Source organism: Lagopus leucura, unplaced genomic scaffold, assembly GCF_019238085.1.
Source record: "Lagopus leucura isolate 7727_CA_CO unplaced genomic scaffold, USGS_WTPT01 Super-Scaffold_100004, whole genome shotgun sequence".
In the NCBI taxonomy this organism is placed as follows: Eukaryota; Metazoa; Chordata; class Aves; order Galliformes; family Phasianidae; genus Lagopus; species Lagopus leucura.
Genome location: NW_024962264.1, coordinates 10,860,317 through 10,880,166, shown reverse-complemented (window position 1 = coordinate 10,880,166; position 19,850 = coordinate 10,860,317). Strand labels below are relative to the sequence as shown.

Sequence of the window (19,850 nt, the reverse complement as noted above, 5' to 3'; positions counted from 1 at the left end):
TGGACTACTCATCTGCGTGCTAAAGCAGTTTTTAAGGATCAGCTATGCCATATGTAAAGCACAGTTTTTTCCTAAACGCGTCAGCCTCAAGTTGCTGTATTTTTAAGCATTAATGACACGCATTAAACTGTGACACGTTTCACGACAATGAGCTTCCCACTCACTTGTGTCTGGAATACACATCTACCTGCACTGCCATCTCATAACACCTTTTCCTTCTCCCCCAAATAACACTCATAACTCGATTAACACCCGGCAAACAATTTTTTTCCCTTGAAATACACTACAATAACAATAATTGCTCAGGCTAAGTTACAGTTATTTGTCCAACGTAACAGCAAACTAGAAGGTCAGAGCACATATCTGGACACGGGTCTGCTAACAAAAGAGCAAGCGCAGTGCCGCTTCCACAGTCACAACTCACACTGACTTCGGTTTATGCAAAAAAAAAAAAAAAAAGTCAGGATTTGGGCCGAATCCTCTCCAACGTATAACTCAATATTTACACACCGTCAGATTTCAATCAGCTTTGAAGATCCATATTCAGGATAAGATAATCTGGCTGCAGAGCCCAAGCATACGAAGAAACTACACTGAGGAGGAGGAAATGTCGTGCATCCCAACCTTCTAACGGCAAGGAAAAAAAAATTAAGTGAACTTTCCTTGACCTCTAAGCAGAGATTTGTCATTAAAGAAAAAAAGAAAAAAAGAAAAAAGAAAGGGAGGGGGACTGCGGAGAGAAAGAAAGGAAGATTAAGACACGACGCAGGCACAACTGCGGGCCGGCCGAGGAGAAAAGCTTCTCCCCGTAAAAACAAAGGCGGGCGCTCGCCCCGTCCCGAGGCGCCGCGCGTCCCCGGCCGGGGCACAAAGGGGCCGGCAGGGAGAGCGGGGCCGGGCGGCGGCCGCGAGCGGAGGAGCGGCTTCCCGTGGGCCCCCTCCCTCCGAGTCCGCGGCGGCACCCGCACCTACCCGGGAAGCGGGGGCCGGCAGCGGGGCGGGACGCCATCGTGCCGGCGGGGAGAAGGCACGGAGCCGCTTCTCCTGGACGCGCCGGGGACCCTCGCCCGGCCCGGCGCAGCGGGGAGGAGAAAGAGAAGGAGGAGAAAGGCGCAGCCGCCCGCCGCGGGGAGAGGCGAAGGGCCGCGAAGCTGTTACCGGCTGTGGTACGGCCGCCGGGCGCTGAGAGGGGGCGAGCCCCGCGCCCGCCCTGCCTCCGCGCCGGGATTGATCTGGTCGCGCTGGCGTCAGGCAGTCGGAGCCGCCCAGCCTCCACTTACCGCTGCCAAGGCGCACGGACACACACACGGACACACACACATACAGACACACACACACACGAGCGCGCACGCACCGGCCCGGCAAGGGATCCTCTCCAAATTACCGCCCCCGCCGAGCAGGGCTCGGGCCCCGCTAGGAGCGCTGCGCACGCCCAGCCCCGGCGCAGAGCGCCGCGGCGCACTCGCTGCTTTTATCCCCGCCCGGGGCTCGGCCTCCGCCGCCTTCGCTCCGCGGGCATCCTGGGGCGCGCCGAGGGCTCGCGGTGAACGATCGGCAGCGTGCTGACAGAACGGCGTTCTGCGCTACCCTTGGCTTACAGAGTTACTCCTCGTGTACCAAAGTAAAGCCGTGAAAGCTTACGCTCACGTAAACGGAGATCTTACCCCTGAAATGAACGCGCGCTCTCGGTCCGCGCTCTCAGTCGCTGGGAGGCGCATCCAGCCGAAGGTTCGAAGCCCGCTCGAAGAAAGATAAGCGCTGCTACCTCCTATGCCGGCAGGACCTGCTCAGCGCTCTGCTGAATGCAGCGCAGATGAACGAACGGAAGCTCATCGTTGTGGCAAACACCTTGGCTTTCACCCAGCCATCATCCCTGTGAAGAGATAGGAAGCAACGAGTCGAAGACAGGAAAAGATGATGATCCACCCGCTCCTACAACGTTACATCGCTATACACATGCCAGCAGGTTCTAGGGATGGTGTTAGCCTCGTTTTTAAACACAGCAAGACTTCAATGTCTGCCCCAGGAGTTTGGCAGCGTCTCCACATGGAGAAACATATGGAAAAGGCCTGACATGCATCCAGAGCCTTGGGTACTCGGCAGGCTGCCTTGGCAGGGCTGGGACAGGCAGCAGGCTCGTAGCATCTCACTGCTCCAGCATCTATTCAGTACATGATTCACACTAAACAGATATGACAAGACAATAATTAGGGCAGCACTGCAGTTTGTCAGGTGTCTTGTTAGAACCACATTTTTACCTCTTTCACAGTCGTTAGGCTTACTGGTTGGTTTGCTTTGGCATAGGAGAATTAAATTATTTTCTACTTAGATTGAGGCTTGGGGAGGATCACATTAATATGAGCTTTTACTATGAAGGGAAACAAAATGGGCTGTCCCTCCTGTAGCCTATCTTTGTATCAGTCTGATTGATGACACCATCAGTCATAAGGCCCTGAGCCTGAAATTTAATGGAATTGGGATACTTACGTGGATAAACTTCTATTAACATTTTCAAAGGAAACATTCATCTCCTATATACTTCTTAAAATCTCACCAAGCACCTGCCTAATCACTTCTAAAATCCCTCCCCTCAGAAGCAGCATATCAGAGGGCGTAATGCTAACAGATGCTCAATTATATTGCATATTTCTATTCAGTTACACCACGTAACAAATACTTAAGAAATACTGTGACAACAACTGCTACCACTACTACTACTGATTGAGCAATCATCCTCTGTGCTTAGAGTTAATGTGCAGATTATGATTTACTATTTCCTGTTAATCTCAGCCAGGCAGCCTATGTTTAACCAAGTTCACCCACAGAAATACCAGGGATAGCAAGTGCCTTTTGGAGAAGGTTTATCACTAAATGCATTAACTTTGTCTTACCTCCACTTCACAAGGATTCTGCCAAAAAAATAAAACCTCACGGACAATTAAATTGTATCAAACACACAACTTATTATTTGCATGAAAATCACAGGAGTCATTTTCTTTTTGGCCATTACAATGTTGCCCTAGCGTGGGAAAATACGAAGAGCATTTTCTGAGAGGAGAGGCAGTTTTGTCAGGAAGAACAATGTTTTTTTAAGGACACTTGATTTCATAATTTCCTTATTTCTGGTCTGGTAAAACAGCACCCATCAACCTCTATTCTCCACAGCTTGTCTTCTTCTCTGAATAGGTGAGGTACTAAACAAGCTTCCCACCACAGCGTTATTAAAACTGGATATGCAGATTGTTCAGAAGTCACACAAATAGGTTTGGGAAAGATGCCTCTGGCAAAAAACAGCATGTGAGAAAAGGTAAGAAGTATTTTTAGGAGGTCACCATAACAGTGCAGAGCTCAGTATGCTTCTCCAAACACATTTAGGTTGAGGGATCTGGTCAGCCATGGCAGTACGGCGCTGGCAGCTGATTTCCATGGCTGAGAAAGGCACTTGGATTTGAGCTGGGCCAAGTCACTTTAGTCTGCACAGCACAAGTGTGACAGTGCACTCGGACTGGCTGAACTGCAGCCTCGAAAGGGCAACTGAATGGGGCACCAAAAGGATAGCAACGGCTGAGCTGCCCATCTGATGCCCTGCCCCTATTAAAGAAGACACTGATCTCCTGTTCCCCTTCCTGTCTGTGCTGCCGAGTGCTCTGCTGGCATCTGGCAGTGGATAGCTGGGGCAAAGTAGGCTTTGGGGCAGCTCTCCTTCCTCTGCTGCTCCACAGCAGCATAAGAGTAGTACCTCAGCAGCCTGAGCTCCTGCCCGAGGTTGGCTGAGTGTGACTAGCAGAGGTTCCCTTCACCAGTGCTTTAAGGGGGATTTAAGAGTGGTGGTACCTTGGGCTGTTCAAAGCAGTTAATGCTTGGAGGAACTGCTCTGATGCCGTTCCCACAAAAGTGATTCTTGCATCTCCCAGTGGAAGCCCAAAGAAGGTACTCAGTGTCAGAAGTTGACCGGACCTCATCCCCAAGTATCAAGATTCAATTTTTCCTGTGCTGAAAAGAAGCTTTGAGCTGGCACCGTGTGGGTTGGGCACAAACATAAAGTAACTATCCAAGACACAAATTGTGAGGCTTTTCCATACACATTCTTTGGTGGGTCCAGCCATTTGCTAGAATGAACTCTTCATGAGCCTGTCCCTGCAGGGTCAAAAGCCTGCTTGGGACCTACCTATGTTTCCCGTCTCACTCATGCAGAACAACTATTTCACTCTAACCTAGTACTTCTTCCTAAACTGGCCTACCGTGATCAAGTGGGATTTATATAAAATAAATGTGGAACTGATAATTTTACAACATTACTATTTGTATTTTCCTTTGTTGCATTAAATAAGACTTCCGCTTTAAATCTATTTGCAGATGCCAAAAAGGTCTTTGATCAGATTGAGAAGTCATTCATGTTTCCCCCCATGAGATGACGGGATTCAGACCAAAATTCACGACTTGCCTGAGATTAATGTACGTGGGTAAAGCTGCCAAGATCCTTATTAAAAGTTATGAACCTGAGAGGTTTGGGCAGAGAAAAAGTGCTAAGCATGGCACTCCCTTATCTCCTTTACTGGTTGTTTTCTCTATGGACTCTAATGTAAGGACTTTGCTCCAGCAATACTATATCTATCACTGGTAAAAAAAAGGGGGGGAATATTGGGTTGCACTCTGCTCTGACTACAGCTGAGCACAGAGCTCCTGCCCACTATGCCGCAACACTGCTGTACTTCCAAGGGAGTGAAATTTTCTCTTTGTATCTTTTCTGGCACTATGCAGAAGCTTCTGAAGGTAGATTCACTTTCCCCTGGCTTTCATTTTAGTAAGAGATAGTGGACCCCATGTAATCAAGCTTTGCTGGTTCTTTTAAAATTAAATTCCCCTTTAGTCACTCAGCTTAAAAAGATTTACATAACTGGAATAACCTTGCCCTATTATTGGCTTCTTGGAAGATACCACTAAGGGTAATCTTATCTCCTATTTTAATTACTATTTTCAAGTTCTTACAGCCTTGTCCCAGTTACATCTTGCTGTAAAAAAAACACCACAGAATGATACATTAAAATTTACTCAGGCAGGTGGCGGATACAAAATTAAAGCCAATAACACTACCAGAAAAGAAATCAAAAGGTGGCTTGGCGGTTCTGGGCTCTCACTGCTTGGTCACTTGGTTACACCATACACTAAAGCAGTACACTAAAACCTGGTGCTGCAGGAGCAGCTGTGTGTCATAGCTTGTTACCCTACTGCCTGTGAACTAAAGGGACCTTGAAATGAGACTGGCTCAGCAGATCATGGTAACTGGATACAGAGATCTATCTCATTTATACCCGAAATAATGAGCTCATTCCACACTAAGAACATCATAACTGATTAAAAACATAGAAGAAAAAGCTCTCATGCCCCATTTTTATTCCCCATATAAACAGTACTTAGTATAAATCTTGAGGAATTCAAAACCTTCCTATCATTTTTTTTTCTGAACCAGTGAAATTGTAATTTGCACTGCCAGTGTCACTTCTGGCTGCGTAAGCCAGCAGTAAAACAGTCCCACCCTTTCTCCTCCACAAGAGCTGCTCATCCCTAGCCCTGTGTTACCCACCTCCCTTGTGCTGGCACAATTGCTGGTGCAGCTGCAAACAGAACAGGCCTAGGGAACTGGCGTGGTTGGGAAAAACAAATGTTTCAGGGCCAAGTTCATTTTTAATTTGAATCAGTTCCCTGATATGGTTCACTGTGTGGTTGTCCAAATCCTTGTGCTGACCCTGTACAGGAGCAGGAGTATGGTGGGTGAAAGGATGAATGGCTTCAGCCAATTTAAGTGCTTATGAAACTCTAATAGATACAGCAAACTTCTTTTTAAGCAAGGAAAAACTCTTTTGACTACAACAGCACACATGGGGTTGAAGAGCTAAGTTAAACTGGGCTCCCTGGTGAATAAAAAAGAGGAAGAGTGATAGGACCAAGGAACTGAATGAGCTGGTGAGATTGCTGCACATTAGAAAAAGCATATATCGGGCCCTGCATTAAATGGTAAGCAGCAAAAAAAAAAAAAAAAAAAAAAAAAAAAAAAAACCTATTGCCCTTCCACTGTTCACAAACAAAAGATGCCAAAGAATCATAACGATACCCGTCAAAAAAAAGTAACTCTTCAGAATGCTTCCTTACGCCCAAATAAAGAAGCTGATGCAGCTGAGCACAGGGTATGCATGCGTTCCCATGCCTTGTTCTTCCATGTATTCTCCAGTTCCAGAGTTTTCATTTACGTGAGATATGGAAGTAACTAAGCTCTGGAGAGTAGGTAAATTAGTAATTAATTAGTCATCCCAAGGCATTGTAGGCTCAAGATGTCCTGGCAGTCATGCAAGCTGTTAGAAAACATTGCCCACATGAAAAAGGCGTCGAGACCAATGTTCAACTCTTCCTTTCCTTGATAGACCAAAAATAGCCATATTTTGGACAAACAGGTTGAGTAGATTTAAAAGCAACCCTCTCTACATTTCATATATTATTGCACAAACCTCATCTATAAATCCTTGTTATAATCCAAAAACTGCAAAACTAGGCTCTTGAAAGTTAGGACCTATCAGGATCTATGCTGTTGATATTATCTGAAGTAATCAGCTGAGATGTGCCGGCACCAATCCTTGACTGCTTATGCTCGTTCTTTCCAAAAGACCCGTCGCTGCAGCTAACCATTACAGAAAGGGTTTTGGCATTACCTAGTTGTAAAACTGAGACTAAAATGAGGCTGGTTTGCAGCTTTGTTCATCTCCTGACACAAAAATCATCTTTCCTTTCCCTGTCAAATTGATATGTTTTCCCAAGTGGACAGGACTGTGACAGCCTCTCAGAACAAAGAAAAGAAAAATGTTCTCTAACGTTTTCAGCCCTGGCAAATCTATTTGTTCATTTCTTTATCTTGTTTTCAGAAATACTTGAACATTTGTGCTGACATTTTCTTCACGTATTCTGCCTGAAGCACACACCTAGGATAATTAATATTTGATGAAGTTCTGAATACATAAAATCCATGCAGTCTCAGTGTAGGCAACGTGAATGGCAAACAATGATCTTAGCCCACAAATAATATACGTAGGTTGGTGCAAAAATAATGCCTCCTATTTATTTAATAGAAACTACAACAGATACAAAGAACATGTTAACACTACTCGATAGGGCAAATTCTCAGCCACAAAACAATATGTTTCAATATAGTCACCACTATCAGCTGTGCATTTTTGTCAGCACACCACGCTGCTGCAAACACGCACAGCCACCCTGAACATGGCTTGTCTTTCACACTGCTGTCACCATTGCTGAAATGCACTACCCACTGCCTCACAGTGCCAACACCCTTTGTCCGTCCTTCGTACACATTCAGCAAGTGTCCATGAATGTCAATAGGTGCCAGTTTTTCTGCCTGGAAGAATTCAGTGACAAGTCCTTGCTTTACATGCACTTCTACGGCAGACATCATTTGTCAGACTGCCCCTCTGCTGCTGCCTGTCACATGGCAACAACATGTAAAGGGATACTGGCAGGTAAGTTCAACCTCTACTGGCTCTAATGCCATGGGCCGGCATGACAAAATAGGAGGCGTTATCTTTGGAGCAGCCCTCATAGCCCTTAGGACTGAACCGTGCCGAGCATATCCAGAGATTGTGCTGATGTCAGAGGAAAAGACCACATGGCACACCAACGCTTCAGAAAGCAATATTCTAAGTTCCACAGTCAGTGAGACTAATGGTCTTCAGACAATTAGATTTCAGTATGAAGCATTTTATCCGAGTGCAGAAAAGTATCACTTCTACAGACAAGGATCAAGCGTTCAATATGGATGTAACCACAACGAAGTCTCCCCCAGTAGCTGCAAATAGCAAGAGATAGCAACATTGCCTTATTCTAACTGGAAACCTGTAATCAGAGATGGGCCACAATGCACAGCTGGTCCAGCTTCTGCAAAGCACTGTCACACAGTATGTGACACCCCTACAGTTCAGTTGTTCATGCTCCTAAGGCTTTCAGCACCTAGAAGATGGCAATGATAGAGAGTATATCACCCTGATTAAGCAAAGCATATGCCTGTCAGAGAGTAACCAGATGGAGGAGTGCAACAATTTATGGCCTGCAGTTAGACAGTCTTGCACTGTGATCTCATCAAATCTTTAACAGAATATGTCAAACTTGGTCAGCATGTCAGTGCATAGATAAGATACACTCCAGGGAAAACACAGATAGCTTAAGAAACAGTTTAGGATTCTGACATAGGATTCGGATGACAACTGCACTGCTAATGCACTGTTTCAATTCTCAGCTAACTTCACAGATGTCTGATACCCCAATCTAGTTCTGGTTGGTCATATTTGAGAGTCACTGTGCTGCTGGGAGCAGATTTCTCATTTCTCAGATGAGAAATAAAATTACAGTCATGCCTTGTGATTAATTAAAAAAATCATCCTTGGTTTTGCTTGAGGGCATGGCATTTTCAGAGGCAATGTAATAGAGAAAGGAAGATTGCTTGGTTTCTTTGATCCTGGTATAACCTGCCAGCCTTCTTTTTTCAAAATCCTATTTTAAAATTTTTCAGTACTAGGACACCAAAAGCCAGAAATGTAAGTTGGTTTAAGTCTCAAAACATCATGAGAATTTTCTAGAAAGACATATGCAAAAAAAAAAGCAGATGACATAGGACATATAACATATTCTTCTACAGATACTTTCTTTTCTCTTTACGCTCACATTTCTGCTAATTCACACCACTGAAGTAGTCAACTGTTACCTCTACTCATTTCCCCAGATTCTGATCCAATGTGCGTTCATCTGCATGTTGGTTTGAACCTCTTTGGTTCCAATCCTTATCTTCGCCTGCAGAACACAACACACATAGAGAATTTTACATATAACTGTCGTGCTCTAACACAGCATACTAAGTTTTATCTCAAACTCATTAAAGATAGTGACAACTATGCTTCCTGGGGAACTAACTGGTCAGAACATAACTAACCAGCCTGTAGTTTAGCCAGGGCACCAAATAGCACCAATAGCTCAAGAGGAAAACGTCCAGGGGATTCCAAGCAGTCAGGTTCCTAACTCCTACACAGTATAACACCGCCCACAGAGGGGTTGCTAAGGCCAAAGAGATTTTACAAACCTTCTGTTCTTCATACTGTTTGGCTGTATCAGCCTATAAAATAATTAATTTCTGGAATTTTTAAGCTGAAAAGCCTTTGCATTTTTTATACTTGCTTTGTTTTGATTTTTCTTTCCATTCTTTCAACTTTGTCAAAAGTGAAAAGAAGCAATGCCTGCCTTATCTTTGATTTGTGGTACATAATCATGTTAAGTACAGATCGCTGGCCTCCTAGTTACTGCAGTGCCATTTATAAGAAACAATTATCCCTGCGTGGTGCAGTTTTCATGATCTAGTGATTGAAAATGCTTGTTATCAGTGCAGACCCAGCTAAACGCTGTGTGTTTCTCTCTCCAGAGCTGATTTGATTTTCCAGTACTGTCTGTCATCCTTGAAGTTTCCCGCAGTGCACCTCAGTTCCCAGTCTGTGCACACCAAGAGAGAACCTTTGGATTTGAGGTGCATGGGGCAGAACTTGCATGCTGCTCCCAGCTGCTCCAGGACAGCAGTACAAGAAAAAGGAAAGAAGCACATCTACTCTGGGAAGTCTACAGCCATTGCAATATACTGAAAGGAAGCCCTGCTAAAGGCAGTGACCATGTGCAAATGCCAAAACAAAAGGCAAGGGGGGATGGGGGGTGGAATACAGCAGCTTTGGCTACCAAAGCACTTTCAGTTAGTTTTAAAATTAGCTGGAGAAGATGCAAAGAAGCCTAAGTCTTAATGACCTCAGTCCTGTAATATACTACTAATTAGCTCTATGATGAATAAACAGAAACAAAATAAGGAGTGACAGACTAGGTCAGCCAGTGGTTTGCCAAGCCTTGTCTCATCTCTTCTACTTGGGTCTGTATGAGATGCTTTTTAATTGTGTCTATGCTATCTTTTATTAGTAATCAGGACCAGAATTGCATTGCGTTACACACTACACAAATATACACCATACAAAGAAACATTGCACTTGCTCTTTGATCCTGTAAAACATGGTAAGAGCAGCTCCTCCCCAGCTGCTATTTGTGCAGCTCCTTCTGGTGGGCAGGCACATGCCTTTGCTGTTTCTCTGCCAATCCCTTTCTCTATGTCCTGCTGGCCTAACCCAGCAAGCCTCACGTTTTTCTGCCCTGCCTCTTTCTGCAGCGTATACCATTCTACACTGTGATTATTTTGTCCTCCATGTATTCACCTCTTTGGTCTGTCCCCTAACATTGTTCTCCCTTTCCCTCCTTCCTGTATGATGAAGACTTCAATCATTCTTTTTCATCATAAACAAAGAGTACCTAATTTGCTCCATTTCTATTTGAAGTGTGTGAAGATGTGATGGCCTTAAGATACCCGTTCCTCCACTGAACAGGAGAAACATGGCCTTAATCTGCCAATATACTGCTTGCAAGTTGAGTGTGTTAGAGGATCCATTGGAGGACACCTGTTCCATCCTGCTGAGTCTTCCCAGAAGCAGAAAACTCTCAGCATAGAACAGTGCCGATGCTCAAGTCACAGCACTTCCACACTAGCAAGGAGAGAAAGAAATGTCTGAAAGTAGCCTTCAGTTTGTTTGAGAACGGGCTCAGTTTTCGAACCAAGTAGTTAGAAAACCACTCTAGTCCCTCTTGTAACTTCAGTAACTCGTGTCAAGAGACAATGAACATTACCCTCTGCAGTCTTTCTGCAAGTTAACTATTCCTTCTCAGAAGGATGCACAGCACATACAGCCTGGCAAAAAAAAAAGACTTCTGGAAGCCTTGAATATTATATCATTTCCAGATGCCTCATTCCTCCTTAAAATCCATCAGATTTCCTCAGCCCACAGAGGATCTGCTCCTTGAGGATTACTGAACACATTATGCATTTCTCTACATTCAGAGCAATGGCGCAGACCCCTGACCCAGCTGAACATGTGTCCTAAGCAGTCAGTCAGCACTGCAAAACCACTCTGAAACACCAGCAGTTTGCTGAGATGGCTGTTGCACGCAGCTCTCACAGCACAAAAGCTCTCCTAGCTTTTCTTGCTAGGATCTGCTATTCCTTGCATACATTCCTGGCTGAGGCGGAGTCTCTTTTTGTTTTAAAACTCATCAACACAGTGGTTACCAAGATCGCAAATGCAGCAAAAAGACTCTTAGAAGCAGAGCAAGTTATTACATCACTGGGAATCTGGTAAATGTTAGAGCAATGCTCTAACAATTGATGGCAACACTGCACTAACTGAGACCACTCAAGCAACATATATTATCAAGGTATACAAGCTATCAAGAAGAAAGTACCCTGCAGGTATGCAGGTGTTGCTTATGTGGGGGTGGGGCATGGTTCAGCAACAACATTTTGGAAAGGAGGCCAAGGTTTTTAAAGAGACCGTGCTCCTCTGACCAGAAAAACAACAAGACCTATTATTAAATAATTCAAATGTTTGCCATTAAAGGCTTTGCCATAGTAGGAGTGCTGTAATTCTATTTGCATCGTTACTCTTTATTTCATTCATGGTAAGTCCTTTAATGACCAGGTACACATTTACCAAGCAGTGGGCAGCCAGGAGGACTTGGGCTCTTCATCAACTGGACCCAGCACGCTGTGCCTTACAGATCTTCCTCCTATTTCTGCTTAATTGAAGCTATGCTCCCTTCTAGTCAAATTTACTGAAAGGTAGGGTCAAATAATAGCTTCATTTTCATCTATCAGCCATACCTACATGGGCATGCATACAGCAAACACCCCCCCAAAAAAACCTTCCTCCTCTTCGTTGTAACGAAAGTGGGATCACCTTTTTGGTATTAGCACCTAAGAGAATAGACACAGATGCACGCTGTTACCAGCAGGTCTTGTGAACCCAGAGCTCTGCTTTCAGCAGGATAGATGTGATAAAATCTTTCTTCTTTCTTCAACAGCATGACTAATAAACGTAGAAATTCCCTTCTCCTCTCTCCCACTGCCAACATCTGTCTTATCTCCTGTTCTTCCTTCGACATAATTTCAAACATGAAAGACATGTCTGTACTATGACAGGCAACCTTATTTTTGGCATGAGATCCATGGCATGCTGCAGTTCCGTGTTAGGGAGCTGAAAGTTAAGACCTGGCATCTTCAAAATACAGCGATTGGAACGCCTGCTTCTGGATCTCTGCTTGGCTGGTTCAGTCTGCTCTTTCTCATGAAGACAGCTGTGGTTCCACTGCTGGTTTCTTGCCACAGCAGGTGCACAATTGAAAAAACATGGCAGGCATGCATGAAATGGTACACCACTGAACACTATATCCAGCAAGTAAAGGGGACCATCCCAAAGCCTTCTCGGAATTTTGGCAACATTTCTGGGAGATCATCTGCAAATTACTAGAGACGGGTATTACATGTACACTGTAGGCAACAAATGAGTGATTTTAAGAAGCAGTGGATACTGACAAAGTAACACCTCTAAGAATAGAATACAATCACTGGAATAAGCAGCAGTTATGCTAGCAGCAATTGAAAAGGATCTAGGAAGCATCTTCAAAGTATATTTAGTAGCAAAAAATTCTTTTAACCAACAAAATCCACAGACTGCAAAGGGCCGAATCCATACTAAAGCCAGTATCCCAGTCACAGCCTCCCTGAATTATAAAACATAACAGGCTACTCATACTTTGCCCCTAGAATGTGAGTTTCGCAAAAGCAACATCTTTTCCTGACACATGTTTTTGCCTGTGGCCTTTTTCTTTTAAGATTTGTAGTATGAGTAGTAAGTAATAAGGAAAAAAATTATACTGCATTGCCTAACATACAAACATTGAAACTTTGAGCACAGGGAGGAAAACCTGCAGGCAACACCAGTAAGTAGCAGAAATAAAACAGCTATATCCGAAACCAGGTACAAACACCACAGTACTGTGTTGTGAAACAAGTCATAATCATGGGCCAATACTGAGATTCCCCAGCGAGGAATGTAATATTTTTGCATCACGTGAGGGAAGAGTTAGGACAGACTCAACACAGATGTAAACACTTCCATGTTTAACCTGCCTATATTCTCAAAGCAGCAGGTCAGCTCTAGCATGGATATCATCTCACAACACGCTTGATATCCACCACACTTGAGCAGAGCTTTCTACTTCTGCTATGCTTCTGCCTGCCTCGCAGGCAGAGCCAGCTCACACCTGTTGACCTTGTAATGCAGCAACAAATAACTATGCTATTGTGTTTATTCTTGGTGCCTTGGTGTGGAACAACAACTGCTGTCAAATATTAGAACTTCAGCCAGAGAACTGCCCTGGAATATCCAGGTGGAAAATGCTGAGGCTTTGGCACACCTCTAAAAACTCTTTCCACTTCAGAAGTATTCACTCAGAGCTGCAAGTAAGGTGCCTACCCCCCATTCAAACAAATGGGAGTCCTCACGAATAAGCAAAAATATTTCTCAGTGGGAAGCTGAGCAAGAGATGCCACTGTTGCTGCTATTCTTAAGATCCAAAATCTCTTTGCTGGCTGGAGGTCTTCCTACGATGCACCTTCAAATGGTCTTTCACCCCTTCACAGCTGCAGTAGAGAAACTGTCCAGCTACAAGGGAGAGGCCCACACACAATCAAAGGGGAGCTCTGCACCATCATACAGAGCTTTTGGGCTCAAACTTGGATGAAGCAAGTCCCACATTATGTATGCTGCATTCACAAATAACTGCCAAAGTCCTGCTTTGGTCACTTCTGCAGTATTTAGATATAGCCCAGTCTGCTTACTAGAGAAAGGATAAAACTTAACCTCACTGATCACATAACATCAGAATTAGTTTGAATACATAAAACAATATTAATACAGGAGAATATAGGTAATAACAGAAGAGCTCCTTCTAAGTTCCTTTAAATTTCTCTTGTTGTATGATGTTAAACTTGCAATATCACATTCAAGAAGTTGTCAATTAGGGTTTAGCCCTGAACAAACACTTCTTACTTACACAAATACCAAATAAGTATCCAAGACAAATCGTTTTCCTGTAACATAATTCATTCGTACAAAATAATACTAGGGAGAACAATAGCATTAGAAACATTGTTACATCCTTCAATGTGTTATCGCATTTCTTTTGGTTCTTTTCTGAACCTGAATCAATTCCTGTCCACACAAATTCCCCTTGCTCTACTCCATAGGTCAAACAAGCTCATTTGCTGAGATACTGTTCCTCAACAGCTAGATTCATTTGGCATTTTCAAATGTGCAATGTAGTGCAATCTTCCACAGCTACATCTATGCCATATATTTTGCACAGATCACGATCTGCTCCAACTTGTGCTTTGAATTGACCTTCAGCTTCATTAACACGTGCTGAGCTGAACCTAGTATGAACTGTTGAAAAGTTAAGCACTGGTGACAGGTTAGAACAGCTCTGTAACTTTGTTGGCCAGCTCATAACAAAAAGGCAGCAGTGTCATCTCATCTTTGAAACCTACCCTTCAGAAGTGTGGTATTGGATTTTTACCATCATCCAGTGATATCCGAAAAAAAAGTGGGAAGACTCTTACTGAACTCTGAAGGATGCCAGAAGAGGCCTTACGACTTTCGAATGACCATTGCTAACCTAAATTTTTTTAAATGTACTACAAAAAGTAACATTTCCTCCTTTATAGGAAAGGTAGTTGTCTAAGCTAAATAAGGATGGTTTATAGTTTTAAAACAGCTTTTAAAACGGCACGGTTACCAAATCCACCTCAAATTTTTAAGCATTAGGCTCCCCTCCACGAAAAATGACCACTAGCTAATTCCAATTGACTATAAAGCAGCACTGTATTTTACACTATCTGTTTATAGTACAGAGTTGAACTTGTGGTTCTGCCAAATCTGGGGTCGTAGCACAGTAGGAATTCACTAAGAGATGCAAACAGATCGAGGAGAGGAAAGTGACACAAAAATTCAGCGCTTGGCCAGTGACAACAGAAACCAAATATTTTTTTTTCTGTTGAAAAAAACCAAAGATCGTCTTGCCTTCACAAGCAGAACTAACAAGATGAAGGGAGAGAAAAAGCTTCCTCCAGACCATCTGAGATGTATGATATTGTAAACCCTTTAAATTTTGCTGTCTAAAGACTTGTTTTTTAAACTACTTTTGCATGTCTGTGCATTAAGACTATTTCTCTCACCCAGGAAAAGCAAACACTGGGATCTGAATACTTCACAATTTCATGCTAGAAGAGGCCACAGACAGGGAAACAGTTTGATCAATGTGGGAAGGATCAACCCAAAATAACAGCAAGATATATTATATCATCAAAAACAGCACGTCTGGAAGGAACATCTCGAGTATAAATTAACAGCGACCTTAGCCAAAACAACTTGCTCTCTTCAACATCTGCAGCTGTGTAGTTGCTAGGGAGTTATCTAGCTTCATACGCTTTTTTTCACATCTGTCAACTAAATCAGAGATGGAAATACAAAAATTTAGCATAAAGGGACACGACATACATTTACAACACTTGTTAAATGACTTGAGGTCTTCCTACTAATCAAGATATTGCAAAGGGGCACAGGTGTAAGTTTGTCCAGCTCTGTGCCTGCTCCATTGTGTAATGGAAAATCTATATCTGTTCTCTGATGAGCTCTCTGAAACTTCCAAACATGGGTAGACAGAACTACAGCACATGAGACAATAAGTTTGGCATACATGTATGAAACTTCATACTTCTGGGATGAGCAAAACGAATAAACTTTCATATTCATTGCCTTACAACACTATGTGTTGAGCTAAAACAACAGAGTAGGAACAGATTGTAAGAGGTCAGAGAGACTCTCACAGTTCATCTCATACAACATACTCATGATTCTCCATGATTTTCAACATCACTAGTGACTTTCAAAGACTAAACTGTGAAGCCTTAATAGAAATGGGCATGACAGAGTTATTCAACAGGAATAACAACATTTTTCAGTACGTAGCATGCAAGTTAGTGAAATGAGTGGTATGTTGTATTTCCCCTGCCTGCATCATCTCAGGTTATGTTACGGTCCAGTCTAAATGACAAGGTGATGAAATTGCAGAGGTGTAACATACTCTTATTTCAGCAGCATGTGTGACACAAAGTATTAAAATCCCTAAACAGCAACAGACTTGAATAATATGGCTTTGAATCTTATGGTGTCAGAGGGGTATTTGTAAGTTGTTGCTCCATGATTGCAAAACATGGGAGTTCTTAAATTACGTTCCACACTTTTATTAAAAACAAACAACAACAAAAGCCACTCAGGCAAAAATGTTTTTGCCCTCATTTTGAATATCTAAGCTTTTAATTCCTAACAGTTTTGCAATTATTTTATGTCTCCACAGTATCAAACTGCATTTTGGGTTCAAAAAAAAATGCAGGGTGATACATTTTTAATATATACTAAAAGATTCAATGACAGTCATAAATACACAATCAAAAATCAAACAATTGTGTATGCTTATGTAGACATAAACAAAGGAGTCAACTTCTGTTTATAATCATCAGGCAAGGTGACAGAAATCCACTCGATTCTCTCTGCATAGCCACCAATGTAATTTGTTCCTCACAGCAAGCAAACATTTTCATATAGAAAGAAGAGTAGAGAAGCCTCTGTAGCAACAAGCTAAACCAAAGCAGAGTTGTAAGAAATAGAGATATTCTTATTCTTACAGAAAGCTATTTTCTATTGAATTTTTTTTTTTCTACTGGATTAGCATAATGAAACAGCTCAGACCAACATCAACACTGATGCAAAAGAAAAGGGCTACAGAAGTAAGATTTATTTACATGGTCTGATCAACTAGACCGCGGCTCAGAAACAATGGACTCAGTTGCGCACCAAGCATTTGGGTCCAGAATGGTTCTGGTAGAAGTTGGGAGGAGCAGCTCCTGAACAGATGAGGTTCTGCATAGGAACAGACAGGGAGGCATATCATAGGCAGGGACACCTTCCTCTAGACCACTGTGCTCACAGCTCCATCCAGCCTGGCCTTGAACGCTTCCACGGAGGGGGCACCTACAACCTCAGGAGTTGGGCTTACTTGGGTCAAAATCTCATAGACTTAGATTCTTGCATCTCATTTGGGTGATATCTTTTGACTCTCATAAAGCAAGTCTCTGAATTACTGCGAATTCATCTGGTCTATGACTCCACGGGTAAATTTGAAATTAATGTAGCAGTTTTCTTAGAGCAAAGGAAGGAGAAAGTGTAAATACTGGAGAAAAAAAAAAAAAAAAATACAAATCTAAACTGAATTTATATTTTCAAATAAATTTTCTTCATCATTTTTCTTGACCATTCTTTTTGTTCCCTCCCAAAAATAATGGAGATGCTGTCACATACGCGTATACAGTGCAAATTTAAATGTTCTGCAGGAACAGCAGCAGAAGCTGAACTTACTTTAGCACCAAGTATGAAAAAGTATTTTCACATTAAAACAATGCTACCTGGCCAACAGCAGCCAACTAAATGCTACTATAATCCAAAAATGAAAAGGCATTATAAAGGGTGGATAAAATGTAATTTCCAGTATCAGAGGAAATAAAGAAAATATAACAAAAGAAAAAGCTACAGTAGTTTTCATTTTTCTTGTGAACTTTTCACCAAAAGAAGTCATAATATGGCAAAGCAAGGGTTCCCTCCCATCAGCAAGCGAGTAGTTAACCTAAATACTTGTAAATAAGGCTGTAGCTCATGGGAGGTCTCTCTGAACAGAGGTCTTGGTAGCAGGCTGAGTGAATCAGTGCTTCTACTCTCACCCTTCATGTCACCAACCCTCATTCCCCCTTTTTGGCTGCATTCAACCAGTACATCCCCTCGGGTCACAGCCAGAAGTTTCTTTTAGGGCCCTGGTCCTTATCTCATTCTTCTTCCCAACCCCACCACTTCATTCCTGGCCTCTGCTGCCTCCTCAGGCATGTAATTGCACCACTTCATGGGGTGGCTTATCAGTGTTATTTTTTAAGCAAGTGTGATTGCGCACTCAGCTCAAGACTGTGCGTGGGCTACGTTCACATCAGCAATCCAGACTTCCCATTTTTTCCTCTGTGCTCCTTAGCCCCACGTAATCAAAAACTTCAAGCTTTAGAACTTCAGCGGTTACAGCCAACGTTTAAACACATCCAACAACCTCTTAATATCTACAAAGTTCTTTCAAGTAAATCCAGCATTTCTTGAGCAGTTAAATCTGGTTGTTTTGTGATGATTTGAAACTGAAAACAGACAGCCTGGGTAACTGGAATTTAAAAAAGCAAAATCTACAATGAATCCAGTTTAGCTTTTGGCATCATATTGTGTTCGTCTCAGCAGTAATAACAGTGATTATGTTTTAAAACTTACCTAGCAACAAAACAGGTTAAATGCATTTCATAAAGCCAAAGCCGGTGTATTTTTTTTCTTGCTTGACAAGATGATTCATTTACACACTCCTTACTAAATCACAGTGTTTTTAATAGGAGCAGAAATCCAGGATTGCCTGAGATGGACAACTGGGTCAAGTTAGCCTTCAGAAGAAGTCAGTGAACTAAATGTGAAACAGAGAAATTCCTCTCTGAGCTTCATGCAAACACACTCTGGAAACTCAGTACCTCTCATTCTCTAGGGTTCAACCACAGCACCAGGCCTCCAGGGATGTACTTTCACTAGCACCTCATGCAGTCACTGCCACTGGTTTAAACAAAACAAAAACAAACAAACAAAACAAAAAAAAAAAGCAAACAAGAAAACCAACCTGGTCTTTCCCTCCACTCCCACACCCATCTATTTGCCATCCCCTTTGCACTCATCTGTAATTCTGATCTTGTTTAAAGCTGAACTGCTTATGCTGGTTTGGCTTCGACCCTCTAAATAGCTCATCAACTGGATGCGCAAGTGCCGGCATAAGGAAAGAGGTGGTGGAGAAACAAAAAACAATAACAGGCGAGTCTGCAGCAGGGTTAGCCCTGGGTACAAGCAGAAGATGCAGCTAAGCAAACCTAAAGGCTTGCTGATGCCAGAAACATCAGATATACACCCTCCCTCCTCTAGGTGAGGAGACAGGCCTTTCTTCCTTGGACCCAAAATGACCTCGCAGAGGGCTAGGCCAGCTCATTAAACCACTGTTTAATTGCTGTCATAGTTTAACTGCACAGATGCTGAAGTGGCCTGCTGAAGGATCAGAAAAATAGAGCCAAGTGCAAGAGGAGTAAAGGCAGCACATGGCCAGCAGCAGGGAGGCCGGTTGCAGGGACACACAGAAATGCCAGCCACTTGCAGTAAGTGACCTGTTAGTTTGGCTCAGCCTGACCAACTAACTGCACTCTTGCACTGTTTTGACAGCAGTGCAAGCTTATGTCAGCTCTCAGTGTTGTGTAACTACATCCTATGTCTCATTTCAGCCATAGGTGAGCAAGACTGTAATGAGCAATTCACATAGCCACAGTTAAGAATATGCTGATACACATTTCACATTGAAGCTCCATCTCAAGTGCCACACATAATTTCACAGGAAGCCCAACAAATGCCCTTTAAAGAGGTTCACTGATCTGCATTTCAAAAACTCAGGCCATTACACCAGTACTACTCCTCTCCTGAATTATAGCTTTAAGCTCTTGTTATTGATTTAAATTTTCAACTGGTTTGTTTTGATTCAAAACATCATTACACCTACAACTTCATTTGTGTTGAATTACTGTTCAAGTCCACACATAAATTTTTGGATGTCAGGGGGAAATTCTTCACAGAGAGAGTGGTGAGGTATTGGACCAGGCTGCCCAGAGAGACTGTGGATGCCCCGTCCCTGGAGGTGTTCAAGGCCATGTAGAA

At 42.9% G+C, this 19,850-nt stretch overlaps 1 protein-coding gene across 5 annotated transcripts in view; it reads right to left on the bottom strand.

Annotated features, from left to right (window-relative positions):
* SMAD1 (SMAD family member 1) overlaps nucleotides 1-19,850 on the bottom strand; it is a 104,050-nt gene that overhangs the window by 45,623 nt on the left and 38,577 nt on the right. For 2 of the 5 annotated variants that reach the window (XM_042870689.1, XM_042870688.1), the window contains 2 exons: nucleotides 8,765-8,850; nucleotides 1,665-1,873 (listed from right to left, as the gene is read on the bottom strand). The gene's annotated coding sequence lies outside the window, so the exon portion shown is untranslated. Of the gene's footprint in view, nucleotides 1-972; nucleotides 1,131-1,158; nucleotides 1,252-1,354; nucleotides 1,438-1,664; nucleotides 1,874-8,764; nucleotides 8,851-19,850 lie in introns of those variants that run through there. The other 3 variants (XM_042870692.1, XM_042870690.1, XM_042870691.1) reach the window with 3 other exon arrangements.